At 37.4% G+C, this 22,761-nt stretch overlaps 1 pseudogene across 1 annotated transcript; it reads left to right on the plus strand.

The window, feature by feature from the left end:
* Positions 1–577: 577 nt before the first annotated feature.
* On the plus strand, positions 578–974 carry LOC147340686 (NADH dehydrogenase [ubiquinone] 1 alpha subcomplex subunit 1 pseudogene; annotated as a pseudogene). The gene has a single exon (XR_015159082.1). The product of XR_015159082.1 is annotated as an NADH dehydrogenase [ubiquinone] 1 alpha subcomplex subunit 1 pseudogene (transcript).
* Positions 975–22,761: the final 21,787 nt, after the last annotated feature.

The raw sequence follows: 22,761 nt of genomic DNA on the forward strand, positions 1-22,761 counted from the left end.
AGTTATCTCTCAATATATTTTTAATACTTCAGTGAATCTTCTCTTCCAATACTCCACTCACACTCTATGTCCTTATTTTGCCCTTTCACTAGTCAAAATTCCCTTCTTCAACCCTCCATCCACATCTGCCCCCCCATAAAATCTCCAGAATCCCTAGTTTGTTCTCAGATCATAGATGCTGCTGCTGCTGCTAAGTTGCTTCAGTCGTATCCGACTCTCTGCGACCCCATAGACAGCAGCCCACCAGGCTCCCCCATCCCTGGGATTCTCCAGGCAAGAACACTGGAGTGGGTTGCCGTTTTCTTCTCCAATGCATGAAAGTGAACTCGCTCAGTCGTGTCCAACTCTTTGCGACCCCATGGACTGCAGCCCACCAGGCTTCTCTGTCCATAGGGCTTTCCAGGCAAGAGTACTGGAGTGGGGTGCCAATAGCTACCAGATCCTAAAATAGAATTTCCGTTCCTTGAAACAGCTGATAATACTAATTTATAACATGAATTGGATCACTGGTCAACCCAACTATACCTACAGCCCTCTGAGATGGTTTTCATCTTGTAATAAAAAGCTGGTTGGAGCCGGGTCACCTTTAAGGGACCTGGAAGGGAGTGTTTGGCCTCCGGAACCGCGTCGCGATGTGGTTCGAGGTTCTTCCTGGGATCGCCGTTATGGGCATGTGCTTGTTCATCCCGGGAATGGCCACCACGTGCATCCACAGGTTCAGTAACGGGGGCAAGGAAAAAAGAGTTGCCCATTATCCATATCAGTGGTATTTGATGGAAAGAGATAGGCGCGTCTCTGGAGTAAACCATTCCTATGTGTCAAAGGGTTTGGAGAACATTGATTAAGAAAACGTTTTCCTGGTTGATGAAGAACAACTCAGTCATGCTCTTCTATCCCTGCTAGTAGATTATGCAGCATATTGTGTAGCATGCATTGTATTTTGTAGTGTGTAATAAAAATAAAAAATAAAAAAAGCTGGTTGACTGAAGGTAATGTGTATTTAGGCCAGAGATTGGCAAATGTTTTCTGTAAGGAGTCAAAACAGTAAATAATTTTGACTTTTTGGCCATATGAAATCTATTGCAATTACTCAGTTCTGACTGATTTCAAAAGTAGGCATAGACAAAAATGTATTCATGAATAAGCTCATATATGAGTGAACATAGCTGCATTACAATAAAACTTCACTTATAAAAACAGGTTGGTAGTGGGGGTAGCTCAGCAGACTTTCTTCACAGAGCAACAAACATTTAGCTCATGAAAATTATAGAAAACAATTATTAAATTATATGAAAATTGCTCAAAGCAACACATAGGAAATGATGAAATAGTTACCCAAGAAAATCTACCAAATCTAATAAATCTCAGCAATAAAAGTTAGAGTCTGTGGCACTTAAGCTATGAGCTCCCATCCTCTGCCCTCCCCAGCTCTGTGTTATAGGAGCTTTACTGTAGGCATACTACAGTTTTACCTGACAGGGGCAGGATGATTATCTCATGCTCTCCTCTTGATCAATGTTGCTTAAGCACGATTCCAAACAGATCTAGCTGAAAGGACTGGAAGTTCTTCTGACTACCCAACTTAGACTCACAGAGTTAAGACTTTGCCTAAGAAAGGACAAAAAATGTGGGAGCCTGATTAACTCCATTCTCCTTTGCAGAGATCCTACTCTGAAAAAAACAAGCTGAGAAAAATCAAGTACTATCACACCCCACCTCCAAAATTCATGGCACAGGAAAGATTCACTCCTAGAAAAATAATGTGTTATTTTCCACTCTCAGCTCCTACTCAATGGCATAGAGATGTGAACAAGAGAAGAGGCAAGCCACAAGGAAAGAATGGAAAACTCCATACCTAAGTGAAGTCGCCTAGTCATGTCCAAATCTTTGTGACCCCATGGACTGTAGCCTGCCAGGCTCCTCTATCCACGGGATTCACCAGGCAAGAACACTGGAGTGGGTTGCCATTTCCTTCTCCAGGGATCTTCCTGACCCAGAGATTGAACCCTGGTCTCCCACTCTGCAGGCAGACTCTTTACCATCTGAGCCACCAGGGGCCTTGTCAAAACAGTGGAGATTTCAGCTAAGAACAATTAAGAGGCAGCCAGTAGCTCTGATATAAGCAAAACAGAAGAACAGCCAGAAGTGCAGTAGAGATCTCTAGAGAAAGAGAAAGCCATGAAGAACCCTCTTGGGATCACAGTAAACTCTTAGGGTTGGTAAGATTGTGTGCATGCACTACTAATGAGCAGTCAGAGTAGGACATGGGGTAGACTTGAAAGGATTCCCCAAACCACATACAGATAGATCAGCAAAAAGTGGAAGACTTCTTGGCTCAGGCAGCTTAAGCACAATATTTCTCAGGTATAAAAAGGAACAAAATTGGGTTATTTGCTGAGATGTGGATGGACCTAGAGTCTGTCATACAGAGTGAAGTCATAAAGAGAAAAGTAAATATTGTATATTAATGCAAATATGTGGAATTTAGAAAAATGACACAGATGAACCAATTTGCAGGACAGGAATAGAGACACAAATGTAGAGGATGCACAGATAGTAATGAAAGGGAATGGGGATGTGATAAAGTGGGAGATTGGGATTGACATATATACACTACCATGTATAAAATAGCTAGCAAGAACCTATTGTAAAGTGCAGGGAACCCAATTCAGTGCTTTGTGGTGACCTGAATTGGTGGGATAGCAAGGTGGGAGGATAATCCAAGAAAGAGGGAATATATGTGTGTATATATATATATATATATATATATATATATATATATAAATTTAAATATATATATATAAATTTAAATATATATATATAAATTTAAATATATATATATATATATATATACACACACACATTTGATTCACTTCATTGTACAGCAAAAACCAACACAACATGGTAAAGCAACTATACTCCAATAAAAAAGAAGTATATATAATAAAAATGAAAATTCTAGAGATTTAAAATATAATAAGCAAAGTGAAAAATCAAATGAATGGACTCAAGGGTGCATTGTTTTCAGATTAAAGAATCAGCATGCTTTGTAATAGCTTATAATGCAAAGTAATCTGAAAATAATGTAAAGCTGAATCATTTTGTCATACAGTCAAAACTAATACAATGTTGTAAATCAACTTCCCATGTGTGCTAAGCCATCTCAGTCTTGTCTGATTCTGTGTGACCCCATGAACCATAGCCAAGTCCAAGTCCAAGTCCCTGTCCATGGGATTCTCCAGGTAAGAATACTGGAGTGAGTTGCCACATCCTTCAACTGGACTTCAATGAAAAAAAGAATCAGCAAACTTGAAAATACATTAACAGAGATTATGCATCTGGAAAACAGAAAGAAAAAGGAGTACAGAAAAATGAACACAGTCTGAAAGAGAGATGCTACAAGATGAAGCAGACTAACAGTGCTGCTGCTGCTGCTGCTGCTAAGTCGCTTCAGTCGTGTCCGACTCTGTACGACCCCATAGATGGCAACCCACCAGGCTCTGCCATCTCTGGGATTCTCCAGGCAACAACACTGGAGTGGGCTGCCATTTCCTTCTCCAATGCATGAAAGTGAAAAGTGAAAGTGAAGTCGCTCAGTCGTGCCCGACTCTTAGAGACCCCATGAACTGCAGCCTACCAGACTCCTCCATCCATGGGATTTTCCAGGCAAGAGTACTGGAGTGGGGTGCCATTGCCTTCTCGAGACTAACAGTAGCATAATAGAAATACCAGAAGGAGAATATAGGAATAAAGGAACATAAAATCATTTTCAAAAGAGATGGCGGTAAACTTTATCAATTTGGTGAAAAATACTAACCTTAACATCCAAGAAATTTAAAAAAGAAACTTAAATTCAGATTAATAGGAAGAAGTCCATAACCAGACACATAAGCAAAACAATGAAAGCCAAAGAAAGAGAAAAACACAAAAACAGCAAGGGAAAAACAATAACATAAGAGGAACCACTATTGGATTGACAACTGACTTTATATCAGGAACAGTGGAAGTCACAAAGCAGTGAAATGGTATGCTCAAAGTGTTGAAAGGGCGTAGGGGGATCAACCAAGAATTCCTTATGCAGAATAAATATTCTTCAAAAATGAAAGAGAAATGAAGGCATTCTCAAATAAACTAAGAAAGAGATTTTCTTGCTAGCAGACATGCATTGTAACAAATACTGAATAAAGTTTCTTTAGGCTAAAAGGAAGTGATACTACATTACAATGTAAAATAACATAGAAAACCAAAGAACTAAAGTAAAGATAACTACTCAGTTAAAAAAAAAAAAAGCATAATTACATATATCGTTCCCTTTCTTCTCTAAAATAATTTAAAAAGCAAGTGCATAAAACAATATGCATACAATTGCATCACAGCAACCATAATATATGTCTATTGAGCATATTGGTAATAACAGTGTTGGAGTAAGAAAATTACTCTTGGTGGTAGTGTGAATCTACAGGAAGAAATGAAGAGAATCAGAGCTAATAAAAGAGAGTGAAATTATCTTTTTAAAAACTCTACAAATATATTGTGCTCTCATTCTTCTCCTAGCTTCTTTAGAAGAAACAAAATTATACATAGTAATAATTTTAACAAGGTATTGTTAATTTGTTCATATGTTTGTATATCTATATCTACAGAGTCTTATTTCTTCCAAAGTACCTGGAAGATACATATCTCCCATATGTCTTGTGCTTATATAGATTAGTACAGAAATGGGAGAGTAAATGAAGGAAGAAGAGACTGGCGGGATACAGTCAATGGGATTACAAACACTCGGGCAAGAAGAAATGACTGGATAAATGAAGCTATATAGGAATAAATTTCCTTTATTTTACTTTAATTAAGTTGGCATAAATCTAAAAGTAGATTCTAATAAATAAAAATATATGTATTAAGCATCTAAAAGTAGGTTCTAATGAATAAAAATATATGTATTAAGCCTAAGAACTACCAGCAAGAAAACAACTGAAAGCATTAATACAGCTAAAAACTCCTAAAGGAATAAAAATGGCATATTGGAAAATATCTACTTGGAAAACTCAGCGGTGGCCACAGGACTGGAAAAGGTCAATTTTCATTCCAATAACAGAGAAGGGCAATGCCAAAGAATGTTCAAACTACCGCACAATTGTACTCATTTCACATGCTAGCAAGGTCATGCTCAAAATCCTCCAAGCTAGGTATCAATAGAACGGGAAATTAAAACTTCCAGATGTACATGCTGGATTTAGAAAAGGCAGAGGAAACAGAGATCAAATTGTTGACATCCATTGGATCACAGCAAAAGCAAGAGAATTCCAGAAACACATCTACTTCTGCTTCATTGACTATGTTAAAACCTTTGATTGTGGATCACAAAAAAACAGTTGAAAATCCTTAAAGAGATGGAAGTACCAGACCATCTTACCTGTCTCCTGAGAAATCCATGTGTAGGTCAAGAAGCAACAGTTAGAAGTGGACATGGAACAACAGATTGGTTCAAAAGTGGGAAAGGAGTGTGTCAAGGCTGTATATTGTCAACCTGTTTATTTAACTTCCCTGGTGGCTCAGATAGTAAAGCATCTGCCAACAGTGCAGGAGGCCCGGCTTTGATCCCTGGCTTGGGAAGATCCCATGGAGAAGGAAATGGCAACCCACTCCAGCACTCTTGCCTGGAAAATCTCATGGATGGAGGAGCCTGGTAGGCTACAGTCCATGAGGTCACAAAGAGTTGGACACGACTGAGCAACTTCACTTTATTTAAGTTATATGTGGAGTACATTACGTGAAATGCCAGGCTGGATGAATTACAAGGTGGAATCAAGATTTCCAGAAGAAATAACAATAATTTCAGATATGCAGATGATACCACCCTAGTGGTAGGAAGTGAAGAGGAACTAAAGAGCCTCTTCATGAAGGTGAAAGAGGAGAGAGAAAAAAACTGGCTTAAAACTCAACAGTAAAATAGCTATGATCCATTCTACCAAGTTTTGCCTAGTTTTAACAGTACTCTTGCCTGGAAAATCCCATGGATGGAGGAGCCTGATCAGCTGCAGTCCATGGGGTCGCTAAGAATCGGACACGACTGTGCGGCTTCACTTTCACTTTCATGCATTGGAGAAGGAAATGGCAACCCACTCCAGTGTTCTTGCCTGGAGAATCCCAGGGACGGGGGAGCCTGGTGGGCTTCCGTCTATGGGGTCGCACAGAGTCGGACACGACTGAAGCGACTTAGCAACAGCAGTGGCAGTAGCAAGACATAAAGAACAGACTTATGGACACAGGGAGAGGAGAGGAGAGGGTGAGCTGTATGGAGAGAGTAACATGGAAACTTACATTACCATATGTAAAATACATAGCCAATGACGGGGGAAAGAAAAACAACAACAACAACAACAAAAAACTAAGATCATGGCATCAAGTCCCATGGCATATATATGAGGAAACAATGGAAACAGTGACAGAGTTTATTTTCTTGGGTTCCAAAATCACTGTGGGAGGTGACTGCAGCTATGAAATTAAAAGATGCTTGCTCTTTGGAAGATCCCCTGGAGAGGAATGGCAACCCACTCCAGTATTCTTACCTGGAGAATCCCATGGACAGAGGAGCCTGACCCTGGCAGGGGGTCGCCAAGAGTCAGACAGCACTAAGCACATACATACGCACAGAAAACAAAAGAAAAAAAGCAAACTATGGAAATGCCAATAATAACATTAAATTTAAATAGATTAAATGATCTAATCAAAAGTAAAGAATTAGAAAGTTGAAATAAATTAAAAGAATATTCAACTATATGCTGTCTACAGTGGACATACTTTGTTTTCAAAGCTAAAAATAGGTTGAAAATAAAAGAATGGGAAATTATATATTAAACAAATAGTAACCAAAAATTAGATGGGGTGACTATACTAAAATCAGACAAAATAAACATTGTTACAAACACTGTTACTAGAGAGAAAGAGGGATATTTATAATATAATGGTGATTTCTCGTTAGTAAAATGGCATAATTATAAACATGTTTGTATCTGACAAGAGAGCTCCAAAATACATGTAGCACAAACTGATATATTTGAAGAGAACTAAGTCACTTTTAAAATGGATAGACTGATAAGGCAGAAAACCAATGAGGAAATATAAGATGTTAACACTATAATATACATTTATAGAAAAATTCAAGAAACAGCAGGAGAACACATACTTTTTTCTAGATAGACATGACATATTCTCCTTCATATACCTATACTTGGCCATAGATAAAGCATTATCAAATTTGAAATGACTCAAACTATACCTAGTATGCACTTTGACTAAAACGAAAGTAAATTAAATTTGAACAATAACAATTTTTTTTTAAACAAATATGAACACACTTGTAAATAACCACTATATCAGAGAAAAATGTGAAAGAAATTGTAAAACACATTGAGTTAAAACAAAACAAACACAAAATACTACAGTTCCAGAGCTTATGGGATGGAGAAAAATCACTGCTTAGAGGGAAATTTTATCCATCAGTTCAGTTAGTTCAGTCTCTCAGTCATGTCCAATTCTTTGCAACCCCATGAACCACAGCATGCCAGGCCTCCCTGTCCATCACCAACTCCTGGAGTACACCCAAACCCATGTCCATTGAGTCAGTAATGCCATCCAACCATCTCATCCTCTGTCGTCCCCTTCTCCTCCTGCCCTCAATTTTTCCCAGCATCAGAGTCTTTTCAAATGAGTCAGCTCTTCACATCAGGTGGCCAAAGTATTGGAGTTTCAGCTTCAACATCAGTCCTACCAAAGAACACCCAGGACTGATCTCCTTTAGGATGGACTGGTTGGATCTCCTTGCAGTCCAAGGGACTCTCAAGAGTCTTCTCCAACACCACAGTTCAAAAGCATCAGTTTTTTGGCACTCAGCTTTTTTTATAGTCCAACTCTCACATCCATACATGGCCACTGGAAAAACTATAGCCTTTCTAGATGGAACTTTTTTGACAAAGTAATGTCTCTGCTTTTTAATAAGCTGTCTAGGTTGGTCATAACTTTCCTTCCAAGGAGTAAGAGCTTTTTTTTTTTTAATTTCATGGCTGAAATCACCATGTACAGTGATATTGGAGCACCCAAAAATATAGTCAGCCACTGTCTTCACTGTTTCTCCATCTATTTGCCATGAAGTGATGGGACCAGATGCCATGATCTTAGTTTTCTGAATGTTGAACTTTAAACCAACTTTTTCACTCTCCACTTTCACTTTTATCAAGGGGCTTTTTAGTTCTTCTTCACTTTCTGCCAAAAGGGTGGTGTCATGTGCATATCTGAGGTTACTGATATTTCTCCCAGCAATCTTCATTCCAGCTTGTGTTTCTTCCAATCCAGCGTTTCTCATGATGTACTCTGCATATAAGTTAAATAAGCAGGGTGACAATATGCAGCCTTGACGTACTCCTTTTCCTATTTGGAACCAGTCTGTTATTCCATGACCAGTTCTAATTGTTGCTTCCTGACCTGCATACAGATTTCTCAAGAGGCAGGTCAGGTGGTCTGGTATTCCCATCTCTTTCAGAGTTTTCCACAGTTTATTGTGATCCACACAGTCAAATGCTTTGGCATAGTCAATAAAGCAAAAATAGATGTTTTTCTGGAACTCTCTTCCTTTTTCAATGTTCCAGCAGATATTGGCAATTTGATCTCTGCTTCCACTGATTTTTCTAAAACCAGCTTGAACATCTGGAAGTTCACGGTTCATGTATTGCTGAAGCCTGGCTTGGAGAATTTTAAGCATTACTTTACCAGCGTGTGAGAAGAGTACAATTGTGTTGTAGTTTGAGCATTCTTTGGCATTGCCTTTCTTTGGGATTGGAATAAAAACTGACCTTTTCCAGTCCTGTGGCCACTGCTGAGTTTTCCAAATTTGCTGCTATATTGAGTGCAGCACTTTCACAGCATCATCTTCCAGGATTTGAAATAGCTCAACGGGAATTCCATCACCTCCACCAGCTTTGTTCGTAGTGATGCTTCCTAAGGCCCACTTGACTTCACATTCCAGGATGTCTGGTTCTAGGTGAGTGATCACACCATTGTGATTTTCTGGGTCGTGAAGATCTTTTTTGTACAGTTCTTCTGTGTATTCTTGCCACCTCTTCTTAATATCTTCTGCTTCTGTTAGGTCCCTACCATTTCTGTCCTTTATTGAGCCCATCTTTGCATGAAACATTCCTGTGGTATCTCTAATTATCTTGAAGAGATCTCTAGTCTTTCCCATTATATTCGTTTCCTCTATTTCTTTACACTGATCACTGAGGAAGGCTTTCTTATCTCTCCTTGCTATTCTTTGGGAGTCTGCATTCAAGTGGGTATATGTTTCCTTTTCTCCTTTGCTTTTCGCTTCCCTTCTTTTCACAGCTATTTGTAAGGCCTCCCCATACAGCCTTTTTGCTTTTTTGCATTTCTTTTTCTTGGGGATGGTCTTCATTCCTGTCTCCTGTACAATGTCACAAACATCCGTCTATAGTTTATCATAAGAAATTATATTAAAAAGAAAATTTCACAAATCAGTAACCTAACCTTCCACCTAAGGCACAAGGAAAGAAGAGCAAATCAAACCCAAAGCAAGCAGGCAAAAGATAACGAATGGAAATTTATGGAAAGATTTTTAAAAAGAGAAAAATTGCACAAAAATTGCTTCTATTAAAAGATCCAAACTCTTAAACTAATAAGGAAAAAAAATGATTCACATTACTAAAATCAGGAATAAAATCTGAGTCATTGCTATTCGATTACACAAATAAAGGTTATAAAGGCATACTATGATATTCCTGTATGAAAAGAAGTTATGGAATGCCAACATTTATTTTTATTCAGGTATAGTTGATTTACAGTATTGTATTAGATTCTGCTGTACAGCACAGTGATTCACACTAACATATGTAGATACTTATTCTTTTTCATATTCTTTTCCATTATAGTTTGTTATAGGATATTGAATGTAGTTCCCTGTGCTATATAGTAGGATCTTTTTGTTTATCTATTTTATATATAATAGGTTGTATCTGCCAGACCCAAACTCCTAATTATCCCTCCCACCCTCTTATAATAACCATAAGTTTATTTTCTATGTCTATGCATCTGTTTCTATTTTGTAAATAAGTTCATTTCTGTCATATTTTATATTACACATATAAGTGATACCATGTGATATTTGTCTTTCTCTTTATGACTTGTTTCACTTATTATTATAATTTTTAGGTTCATTCATGTTGCTTCCAGTGACATGATTACTTTATTATTTTCTATGGCTGAATAGTATTCCATTGTGTGTGTGTATATTCATTTATTGATGGACATATAGGTTGATTCCATGTCTTGGCTATTGCAAATACCTCTGCTATGAACACTGAGGTGCAGTTATCTTATCAAATTAGAGTTTTCTTCAGTGGATTGCTGGAATCATATGGAAACTATTTTTAGTTTTTTAAGCAACCTCAATATTGTTTTCTACGGTGGCTGCACCAGCTTACATTCACACTAATAGTGTAAGAAAGTTCCCTTTTCACCACACCCTCTCCAGCATTTATTATATTTAAACTTTTTAATGATGGCCATCCTTACAAGCATTAAGTGGTACACCATTGTAGTTTTGATTTCTATTTCTTTAATAATTAGTGATATTGAGCATAATTTCATATGCTCATTGGCTATATGTACATCATCTTTGGAGAAATGTCTATTTACATCTTCTTCCTGCTTTTTTTTGGCTGAATTGTTTGTTTTGTTATTGAGTTGTAAAAGTTGTTTGTATAATTTGGAAATTAAGCTCTTGTTGGTTGCATCACCTGCAAATACTTTTCTCCAAGTCTGTAGGTTGTCTTTTCACTTTGTTTATGATTTTCTTTGCTGTGGAAGAGCTCATGTTTGAATAAGTTCCATTTGTTTAATTTTGCTTTTATTTCCATTGTTTGGGAGACTGACCTAAGAAAATATCGATACATTTTATGTACCAGAGAATATTTTGTATGTTCTCTTCTAGGAGTTTTTAGGCAACATGTCATATTTAAGTCTTTAAGCCATCTTGAGTTTATTTTTGTGTATGATGCATGGGTGTGTTCCATTGATCTTTCTGTTTTTTGAATGCTTCTGTTCCATGGATCTTTCTGTTCCATTGATCGTACTGTTTTGATTACTGTAGCTTTGCCATATAGCCTGAAACCAGTGAGCCTGATTCCTCCAGCTTCATTTTTCTTTCTCAAGATTGCTTTGACTTTTAGTGTCTCCATTTTTTCCAAGATCTTGGATTATTTTTGTTATCATCACTCTGAATTATTTTATCTGATAGATTGCTTATCTCCTGATCATTTAGTTGTTCTTACAAGTTTTTATCTAACTCCTTCCTCTGCAACATATTGCCTTGTCATTTCATTTTGTAAAACTTACTGTGTTTGTGGTCTCCATTCTACAGGTGGAAGGATCATAGCTCCTCTTCCTTCTGGTGCCTAACCCCTGGTGGGTGAGGATTGGTCCAGAGGCTTTTACCATTATCCCCTTGATAGAAGGTTTGATTGGTGTTGTGTTGATTGAGCCTGTCCTAGATACTGAATGGGGCTTCCCTTTGCTCTGTGGTTACCACTGCCCTTTAAGGGGAGTGTCTGCTCCATAGTTGTTGGATTAGGGCCCCCCAAATCTGTTTTTAAGATGTGATGTGACATAGGTGGGATTGGAGCACTCCCACTGGGAGAGAAGTTATGGAATAGTCCTCCTCTGGAGCTGTTCACCTGTGAGTATGCTTTATTGCTGTCTCCTTTCACCCTTTGTGTGGGTTCACAAATTCACTGTTGTTGCCATTGCTCTAAGTTTCACCTTAACTGTGGGTGTGTGGGAAACTGGCCCTGGTGACTCTTGGCTGTTGTTTTCACTCAGACACTTGTGCAGATCAACTGAGGCCAGGCCCCAGGGCTGCAATAGTTGTGTAGTAGTCACTCAATTGTGGGAGCTATGGAGGCAATTTGAACCCTGGTCTGGCCCAATCTCCACGTGTAGGTGCCCACAGCTGTTAAAATCAGACCCATTCCAGCTACATGAGGACATGTTCTTTTGGATGTTTCACAGGTGCTGAATTTAGGAAGCCGTCAACAGAGGTGTTCATGCTCCTATGTTCATGCAGCCAACAGGAGGGATTTCAGCTCTTCTTTCATAGTTTCCCAGCCCCTGGTGCTCAGCTGTGGCTTCAGCGTTTCCTCTGGGCAGATTTCCTGGTGGGAAGAGCCTTCTGTGCCCTCCCCAGACTCCCTCCAGGGACTGAAGGGTGGGTCCTGATACCCACTGGTGGATTTTGTAGTAGTGAGAGGTTTTCATATGTTCCCAAGTGATGGGGGTACTTTTGGCACCCACTGATAGATTTTCTAGTGGAGAAAGTTATCCATGCACTCCAGGGACAGCATGAGCTGGTCCTGGCACCTGCTGGTGGGATTTCTAATGTCAGGAGCTGTCCATGTGCTTCCAGGTCAGTGTGGGCAGGTCCTGGGGCTCCCTGGCCATAAGTCCTAATGGGGAAAGCTGTTTGTGTCTTTCTGGGACAGTGATGGTGGGCCCTGTGGCCCACTGGTAGAATTTTTAATGGAGAAATCTATCTCTGACCTTATAGGTGAGTTTGGCATCTTCCTATGGGTCTGGAAGAGGTGGCCAGTGCCAGCCTCTGAAGCTTAAGATGGTAGTAGTGACTAATCTCTGCACCTAGAACTCCTATAGGCTGTATCTTATTGCCTGGGAGTGCTCACAGAAATAGAAATTCTTCTGGTGGTCTCACCTCTCTCCTCATGTGCCTCCCTATAATGGTGTCTTGTCTCTCTGGTATGTCCAGGATTCTTCCTAGTACACCATCAGTTGCCATGGCCTGACTTCTTCAAACTGTTTCCACACCTAAACCTGGTCCTCTCCCTGAGACTGAGCTTTGGAGCCTGAGTTTCAGCTCCTGACACACCAACCAACACTGACACCGAAAGAGAAGTGCAAGGTGGTAGTGCTGACCCTCTGTGCAGGTTATTTTCCATTTGCCTTCCACAAATAGGTTGCTGCTATTTCCTCTTGGGCTTGAAAATTCCCACTCCATCCAGTCTAATATCTCCACTGGTGAGGGCCTTCCCAAAGGTGTGCGAAGCTTTCCGCCTTCAAAGCTCCATCTTGAGGGCACAGGCCCTATCCTGATTCCTTCTTTTTGTTTTTCCTTTTGTTCTACCTCATTATATGGAGGTTTTATTGTCTTTTTAGGCATCTGAGGTCTTCTGTTGGTATTCATTAACTGTTCTGTGTGACTTGTTCCACTTGTAGGTGTATTTTCAGTATTTCTGAAGAGGGAAGTGAACTCTGCTTCCTGCTCTTCTGCAATTTTTATCCCACCCCTTCTTATGTTTGATTACTATAGCTTTGTAATAGTCTATGAAGTCTGGGAGGATTATGCCTCTGATGTAGTATATCCTCAGGATTGCTTTGGCAATTATGAGTCTTTTAAGGTTCCATATAAATTTCAAGATTATTTACTATAGCTTTGTTAACAATGCCATGGATAATTTAACAGGGATCACATTAAATTTGTAGATTGCCTCTAGTAGTTTGGTCATTTTAACAATATTAATTCTTCCAATCCAAGACCATAGGATATTTTTCCATTTCTTTGAATCATTTTTAATTTCCTTTATCAATATTTTATAGCTCTAAGCATATAAATATTTCACCTCTTCAGTCAGGTTTATTCCTAAGTATTTTTGGATGCAATTTTATAAATCATTAGATGGCTTAACCTAAAATTTAGACAAGAGCTAACACCTATCATACTGAAACTCTTCCAGAAAATTGCAGAGGAAGGTAAACTCCAAAACTCATTCTATGAGGCCACCATCACCATAATACTACAACCAGACAAAGATACCACAAAAACAAGAAAACTACAGGACAATATCACTGATGAACATAGATACAAAAGTACTTAAGAAAATTCTACCAAACAAAGTCCAACAACATATTAAAAAGATCATACCTCATGACCAAATGGGCTTTATCCCAGAGATGCAAGGATTCTTCAATATTTGCAAATCAATCAATGTGATACACTGCATTAACAAATTGAAAGATAAAAATCATATGATTTTCCCAATTGATACAGAGAAATCCTTTGACAAAATTCAACACCCATATATGATAAAAAAAAAAAAAAAACTCTCCAGAAAGCAGACATATACCTCAACATAATAAAAGCTACATATGACAAACGGACAGCAAACATCCTCAATGGTGAAAAATTGAAAGCATTTCCTCTAAATTCAGGAATAAGACAAGGGTGCCCACTCTCACCCCTACTATTCAACATAGTCTTGGAACTCCCAGCCACAACCATCAGAGAAAAAAAAGAAATAAAAGGAATCCAGATGGAAAAGAAGTAAAACTTTCACTGTTTTCAGATGACATGATTTTCTACATAGAAAACCATAAAGACACCACCAGAAAATTACTAGAGCTAATCGACGAACATAGTAAAGTTACAAGATATAAAATTAATATGCAGAAATCCCTTGCATTTCTACAAACTAACAATGAAAAATCAGAAAGAGAAATTAAGGAATCAATCCCATTCACCATTGCAATGAAAAGAATAAAATACTTAGGAATAAAGTTGCCTAAGGAAACAAAAGACTTGTATATAGAAAACTATAAAACACTGATGAAAGAAATCAAAGATGACACAAATAGATGGAAAAATATACAATGTTCGTGGATTGGAAGAATCAATGTAGTAAAAACGAGGATACTACCCAAAGCAATCTGTAGTACAATGCACTCCCTTTCAAACTACCAATGGTATTCTTCACAGAGCTAGAAAAAATAATCTCACAATTTGTACGGAAGCACACATAAGCCTTGAAATAGCCAAAGCACCTCAAGAAAGAATAAGGGAACTGGAAGAATAAGCCTTCCTGCCTTCAGACCATACTACATAGCTACAGTCATCAAGACAGTATGATACTGGCACAAAGACAAAAATATAGACCAGTGGAACAAAATAGAAAGTCCAGAGAAAAATACATGTGCCTATGGACTTCTTATCTGGGACAAAGGAGGCAAAAATATACAATGGAGAAAAGTCATTCTTTTTAACAAATGATGCTGAGAAAACTGGTCAACCACCTGTAAAAGAATGAAACTAGAACACTTTCGAATACCATACACAAAAATAAACTCAAAATAGATTAAAGATCTAAATGTTAGATGAGAAATTCTAAAACTCTTAGAGGAAAACATAAACAGAACTCTCTCTGACACAAATCACAGCAAGATCCGCTATGACTCATCTCCCAGAGTAATAGAAATAAAAAGAAAAATAAACAAATGGAACCTAATTAAACTTAAAAGCTTTTTCACAATGAAGGAAAAATATAAGCAAAGTGAAAAGACATCCTTCAGAATAGGGGAAAATAATAGCAAATGAAAAAACTGACAAATAATTAATCTCCAAAATATACAAGCAGCTCATGAAGCTCAATACCAGAAAAACAAACAACCCAATCAGTAAGTGGGCAGAAGATACAAATAGACATTTATTCAAAGAAGACATGCAGATCATTAACAGACACACACAAAAAGTGCTCAACATTGCTCATTATTGGAGAAATGCAACTGAAAACTACTATGAGATATCATCTCACACTAGTCAGAATGGCCATCATCAAAAAGTCTACAAACCATAAATCCTGGAGAGGATGTGGAGAAAACGGAACCCTCTTACACTGTTGGTGGAAATGCAAACTGATACAGCCACTATGAAGAACAGTGTGGAGATTTTTTAAAAAATCTGGGAATAGAACTGCCATACGACCCAGCGATCCCACTACTGGGCATCCATATCGAGAAAACTAGAATTGAAAGAGACACATATACCCCAATGTTCATTGCAACACTATTAATAGCTAGGATATGAAAGCAACCAAGATGTCTATCAGCAGATGAATGGATAAGGAAGTTGTGGTACATGTACACAATGGAATATTACTCAGCTATAAAAAGGAACACATTTGAGTCAGTTCTAATGAGATGGGTGAAACTTCAGCCTATTATATACAGTGAAATAAGTCAGTAAGAGAAGCAAAAATACTGTATATTATCGCATATACCTGGAATTTAGAAAGACAGTAACAACAATCCTATATTCAGGTCAGCAAAAGAGACACAGATGTGAAGGACGGACTTTTGGACTCTGTGGGAGAAGGAAAGGGTGGAATGATTTGACAGAATAACTTGAAACGTGTATTTTCATATGTAAAATAGATGACCAGTGCCAGTTTGATGCATGAAGCAGGGCACCAAAAGCCAGTGTTCTGGGACAACCCAGAGGGATGGGGTAGGAAGGGAGGTGGGAGGGGGCTTCAGGATGGTGTGACACATTCAGACCCGTGGCTGATTCATGTCGATGTGTGGCAAAAACCATGACAATATTGTAAAGTAATTATCCTCCAATTAAGATATATTAATTAAGAAAAATAAAGTTTTGAGTTTTCCTTTAGCTTTCCCTTTCTGTTATCTCATTGTTCATGTATAGAAATGCAACAGATTTCTGTGTATTAATCATGCATCCTTCTACCTTACTAAGCTTTTTTATCAGTTCCAGTAGATTTTTTGCATAGTCTTTAGGTTTTTCTATATGTAGTATCACTTCATCTGCATATAATGACAGTTTCACCTCCTCTCTTCCAATTTGGATACCCTTTATTTCTTTTTTGTGCCTGACTGTTGTGGCTACGACTTCCAATATGACACTGAATAGAAGTGGTGAGAGTGGGCATCCTTGTCTAACTCTAGGTTTTAGTGGGAATTCTTTCAGCATTTCACCATTGAGTATTATGTTGGCTGTGGGGGTTTTCATGAAGAGCTTTTATTGTGTTGCAATATGTTCTCTCTATACACACATTAGGATGCCAACAAATTTAATAACCAATAAAATAGACACATTCTTAGAAAGACACAAACTACTATATTGATTTTTGATGAAATAGAAAATATGAACAGATGTATATAACAAATATAATATATAATAAAAACTTCCCTAAAAGAAAATCTCAGGACTAATTGGCTTCTCTTGTGAAGTCTACCAAACAGTTAAAGAGGAATTAGTACTAATCCTTCTCAAAGTCTTCCAATAAAACAGAAGAGGAGAAATCATTTCATGCCCTACTCATTCTATGAGGTCAGTAGTACCTTACAAGTAAAGTTAGAAAAGATATCACAAGAAATGAAGACAAAACACTAATATCCCTTACAAATATAGATGCAAAATTCTTCAAAAAAAAAACACTAAATGAATCCAGTAATATGTAAAATATATTACATATCATTAAAAATAATACTTATATCAGGAATGAAAGGTTTGTTTGAACATCCAAAAATCAGTGTTATATACCTCATTAATTAAAAAGAAAATATATAATTATTTCAATAGATACAGAAGAATCATTTGATGAAATCCAATACACTACCATTATAAAAACTGCTCAACAAAGTAAGGAATTTGAGAAAGGAATTTCCTCAACATGTTTAAGGACATCTATCAGCAATCCAAACCTAACATCATATTCTTGGTGAATGTGAAATTGAGTGTTTCTCCCCTGCTATTTGGAACAAAATAGATATTCATTCTCATCACTTCTATTCAACATAGTACTAACCTGGGCAAATAGATAAGAAGAATTACAACTCATTTAAATCAGAAAGAAAGAAATTATCTATATTCAGAAATGACATAATCTTCTGTAAAGAAAACCTTAAGAATTCTACTAAAAATATATAAGAATTAATATTAGAGCTAATTGTTCTAAAGTTAAAACTAAGAAACAAGGTTACAGTATATAAGATCAACATACAAAAATCAATTATATTTACATACCCTAGGAATAAACAACCTGAAGATGAAATTAATAATATAATTTTGTTTTATAATACTATGATATGTATCTATTATATAATAATATAACTTGCTATATGTTGCAATAATATAAAAATGAATGAATCAATAAAGTGGAAAACTTGTACATTGAAAACTACAAAACATCATTGAAAGAAATTAGAGATGACCCCAATAATGGAAGTGCATTCTTGATCTTGAAAATGAAAAAATGAAAATAAATTTAGAGAAGTCTCAATTTTCAACTTTAAACCTAATACAAGGGAGCAGTAATCAAGATCGTGTGGTACTAGTATTAATATGAGCTCAGTTACTCAGCTGTGTCAGACTTTACCAGACTCCTCAGTGCATAAGATTCCCCAGGCAAGAATCCTGGAGTGGGATGCCATTTCTTTCTCCAAGGGATCTTCCGAAACCAGGGATCGAACCTATGTTTCCTGCATTGGCATTGGATTATTTACCCCTGAGCCTTGAGGGAAGCACGCTCATATCAATTATAATGGCTATAATTAAAATAAAATTTAAAAAATAAATATACATGAACAACAAAAGAATACAGAAAGTAACGTGTTTACAAGGATATGCAGTAATAATTGGAACCCTTATATATTGCTTGTGGGATTGCAAAATAGTGTATTTAGTTTGGAAAACAGCCTGTTTGTTACTCAAAAGGTTAAAATGGAGTTGCCATAGGATCTAGTAACTGTATCCCTACATATTTACTCTAAAGAAATAAAAAAATTCCACTCATACAAAAATTTGCACAAAAGTTCTTAGTAGCCTTATTCATGATAGTCCAAAATTCAAAACAATCCAAATTTATATCAACTGATGAATGATAAACAAAATGTGGTATATCTGAACAATGAAGCATTAAACAAATATTAGAGTGGTGATGCATATTACAATGTGAATGAATCTTGAAAATATTATGCAAATTGAAAAAAGTTAGTCACAGAATGCCACATATTTTATGATTCCATTTATATAGAAGGTTCAGGACAGACAAATCTATACAGACAAAAAGCGTATTATTGATGGTTTCGGGCTGGAGGTGTGGAGGGAATGGAGAATGACTGCTAATGGTTTCCTTTTGGCATTCCAGTAATGTTCTAAAATGTCCTAAATTTGATTATAGTAATAGTGTACCACTCTTTAAATAAATATGAAGTTAATGGCATAAACATTAGATATGACCTGCATGTCATACCTTGCCAATTCCCAACTTTAGTGATAGAATTCCAATTTGTGGGATAGAGGAGAATGGTAGGTAGAGATTGGGCAATGGTTGGGAGAAATTAATTTTTCAGTCCTTTTCTAACACATAACACTTAAGTAAATCTATACAAATATGAAAGAAAGTGAAGTCGGGTAAATTTTCTTAAATAAATATACATCTAACATTAGCCTTATCAATTTCCCTCTTTTTTCTTTAGTTCCTTCACAGTTCTGAGCTACTGAAATACAAGCCCTATCCTTGTCAATAGGAAGATGATGAGACCTCTGTTGTTTTTGTTCAGTCGCTAAGTCATGTGTAACTCTTTGCAACCCCATGGACTGCAATGTAACCATCTCATACTCTACTGCCTCCTTCTCCTTTTCCCTTCAATCTTTTCTGTATCAGAGTCTTTTTCAATGAGTCAGCTCTTTGTATCAGGTGGCGAAAGTATTGGAACTTCAGCTTCAGCATCAGTTCTTCCAATGAACATTTAGGGTTGATTTCCTTTAGGATTGACTGGTTTGATCTTCTAGCTGTCCAAGGGACTCTGGAGAGTCTTCTCCAACACCACAGTTTGAAAACATCAATTCTTATGCACTCAGCCTTCTTTATGGTCAAATTCTCACATCCATACATGATTGCAGAAAAAACTATAGCTTTGACTATACACACCTTTGTCAGCAAAGGGAAGTCTCTGCTTTATTTTTTTAATTAATTAATTTATTTTAATTGGATGCTATTTACTTCACAATATTGTAGTGGTTTATGCCATTAATTGACATGAATCAGCCATGGGTGTACATGTGTCCTCCATCCTGAACCTGCTCCCACCTCCCTCCCCATCCCATCCCTCAGGGTTGTCCCAGTGCACTGGCTTTGAGTGCCCTGTTTCATGCATCAAACTTGGACTGGTCATCTATTTCACATATGGTAATACACATCTTTCAGTGTTATTCTCTCAAATCATCCTGACCTCACCTTCTCCCCAAAAGCTTGTTCTTTATATCTGTGTCTCTTTTGCTGTTCTTTATATCTGTGTCTCTTTGCTGTTCTTTATATCTGTGTCTCTTTTGCTACCTTGCATATACGATCATCATTACCATCTTTCTAAATTCCATATATATGTGTTAATATACTGTATTGGTGTTTTTCTTTCTGACTTACTTCACTCTGTATAACAGGCTCCAGTTTCATCCACCTCATTGGAACTGATCAAATGTGTTCTTTCTAATAGCTGAGTAATATTCCATTGTGTATATGTACCACAGCTTTCTTATCCATTCGTCTACTGATGGGCAATCTAGGTTGTTTCCATGTCCTAACTATTGTAATCAGTGCTGTGATGAACATTGGTGTACACGTGCCTCTTTCAGTTCTGGTTTCCTCGGTGTGTATACCCAGTAGTGGGACTGCTGGGACGTATGGCAGTTCTATTTCCAGTTTTTTAAGGAATCTCCACACTGTTATCCATAGTGCCTGCTCAGTTCAGTTCAGTTCAGTCGCTCAGTCATGTCAGACTCTTTGCAACCCCATGAACCGCAGCACGACAGACCTCCCTGTCCATCACCAACTCCCAGAGTTTACCCAAACTCATGTCCATTGAGTTGGTGATGCCATCTAACCATCTCATCCTCTGTCATCCCCTTCTCCTCCTGCCTTCAATCTTTCCCAACATCAGGGTCTTTTCAAATGAGTCAGCTCTTCGCATCAGGTGGCCAAAATATTGGAGTTTCAGCTTCAACATCAGTCCTTCCAATGAACACCCAAGACTGAATTTTTTAGGTTGGACTGGTTGGAGCTCCTTGCAGTTTGCATTCCCACCAACAGTGTAAGAGGGTTCCCTTTTCTCCACACCCTCTCCAGCATTTATTGTTTGTAGACTTTTGGATAGCAGCCATTCTGACTGGTGTGACATGGTACCTCATTGTAGTTTTGATTTGCATTTCTCTGATAATGAGTGATATTGAGCATCTTTTCATGTGTTTGTTAGCCATCTCTATGTCTTCTTTGGAGAAATGTCCATTTAGTTCTTTGGCCCATGTTTTGATTGGGTCATTTATTTCTGATATTGAGCTGCATGTGCTGCTTGTATATGTTTGAGATTAATCCTTTGTCAGTTGTTTCATTTGCTATTATTTTCTCCCATTCTGAAGGCTGTCTTTTCACCTTGCTTATAGTTTCCTTCATTGTGCAAAAGCTTTTAAGTTTAATCAGGTCACATTTGTTTATTTTTGCTTTTATTTCCATTACTCTGGAAGGTGGGTCATAGAGGATCCTGCTGTGATTTATGTCAGAGAGTGTTTTGCCAATGTTTTTCTCTAGGAGTTTTATAGTTTCTGATCTTACATTTACATCTTTAGTACATTTTGAGTTTATTTTTGCGTATAATATTTGAAAGTGTTCTAGTTTCATTCTTTTACACGTGGTTGACCAGTTTTCCCAGCACCACTTGTTGAAGAGATTGTCTTTTCTCCATTGTATATCCTTGCCTCCTTTGTCAAAGATAATGTGTCCATAGGTGCATGAATTTATCTCTGGGCTTTCTATTTTGTTCAATTGATCTATATTTCTGTCTTTGTGCCAGTATCATACTGTCTCGATGACTGTATCTTTGTAATATAGTCTGAAGTCAGGCAGGTTGATTCCTCCAGGAAGAAATAGAAAATCTTAACAGACCCATTACAAGTCTCTGCTTTTTTATATGTTGTCTAGGTTTGTTATGGGTCTTCCCAGTTGGTGCTAGTGATAAAGAATCTGACTGCCAATGCAAGAGACATAATGAGATGTGGGTTTGATCCTTGGATTGGGAAGATCCCTTGGAGGAAGGCATGGCGACCCTCTCCAGTATTCTTGCCATGGATAGAGGAATCTGGGGAGCTACAGTCCATAGGGTGACAAAGATTTGAATACAACTGAAGTAACTTAGCTCACACACATGCTAGGTTTGTCACAGCTTTTCATCCAAGGAGCAAACATCTTTTAATTTTATGCCGCAGTCACCATCTACAGTGATTTTAGAGCTCAGGAAAATAAAATCTGTCACTGCTTCCATTTTTTCCCCCTTCTATTTGCCATGAAGTGATGGGACTGGATGCCATGATCTTAGATTTTCAATGCTGAATTTTAAGTCAGCTTTTCAACTCTCTTCTTTCACCCTCAAATGGCAAGAAATTATTGTGCTATTGTTGGATACCTGAAGTTCGTAGCCATACTCTGAGAGTACTCTGAGAGTGGGCTTAGAACTTATTACAAATTATCATTGTGACTTCGTATAATAATGTTATTGATAATAATAATAATAGCTAACATAAATTTAATGCTTACTTAGTACTTTGCTTATATTAACTTTTCATACTGTTCATGGGGTTCTATGAACAGTAATAAATATATTAACTTAAATATGCCTCACAATATCCCCACACAGTAGACTCTATTATTATCCACCTTGTACAAATGAGGACATTCAGACCCTGGGAAGTTAAACTGTTTGTCTAAGATTACAGGTGGATCTCTAGAGACTTTGGTTTTAATTATTGTACTATGTGATCATTGTACCTCAAGTTTGGGAAGGATCAGAAGAATTAGTGAGCTCAACAATTTTTTCCAAATGTTTTTAAAGCTTTCAAAT

This window comes from Bos grunniens, chromosome X (genome assembly GCF_055505025.1).
Source record: "Bos grunniens cultivar Pamir isolate PY7600 chromosome X, Bosgru_T2T1.0, whole genome shotgun sequence".
NCBI lineage: Eukaryota > Metazoa > Chordata > Mammalia > Artiodactyla > Bovidae > Bos > Bos grunniens.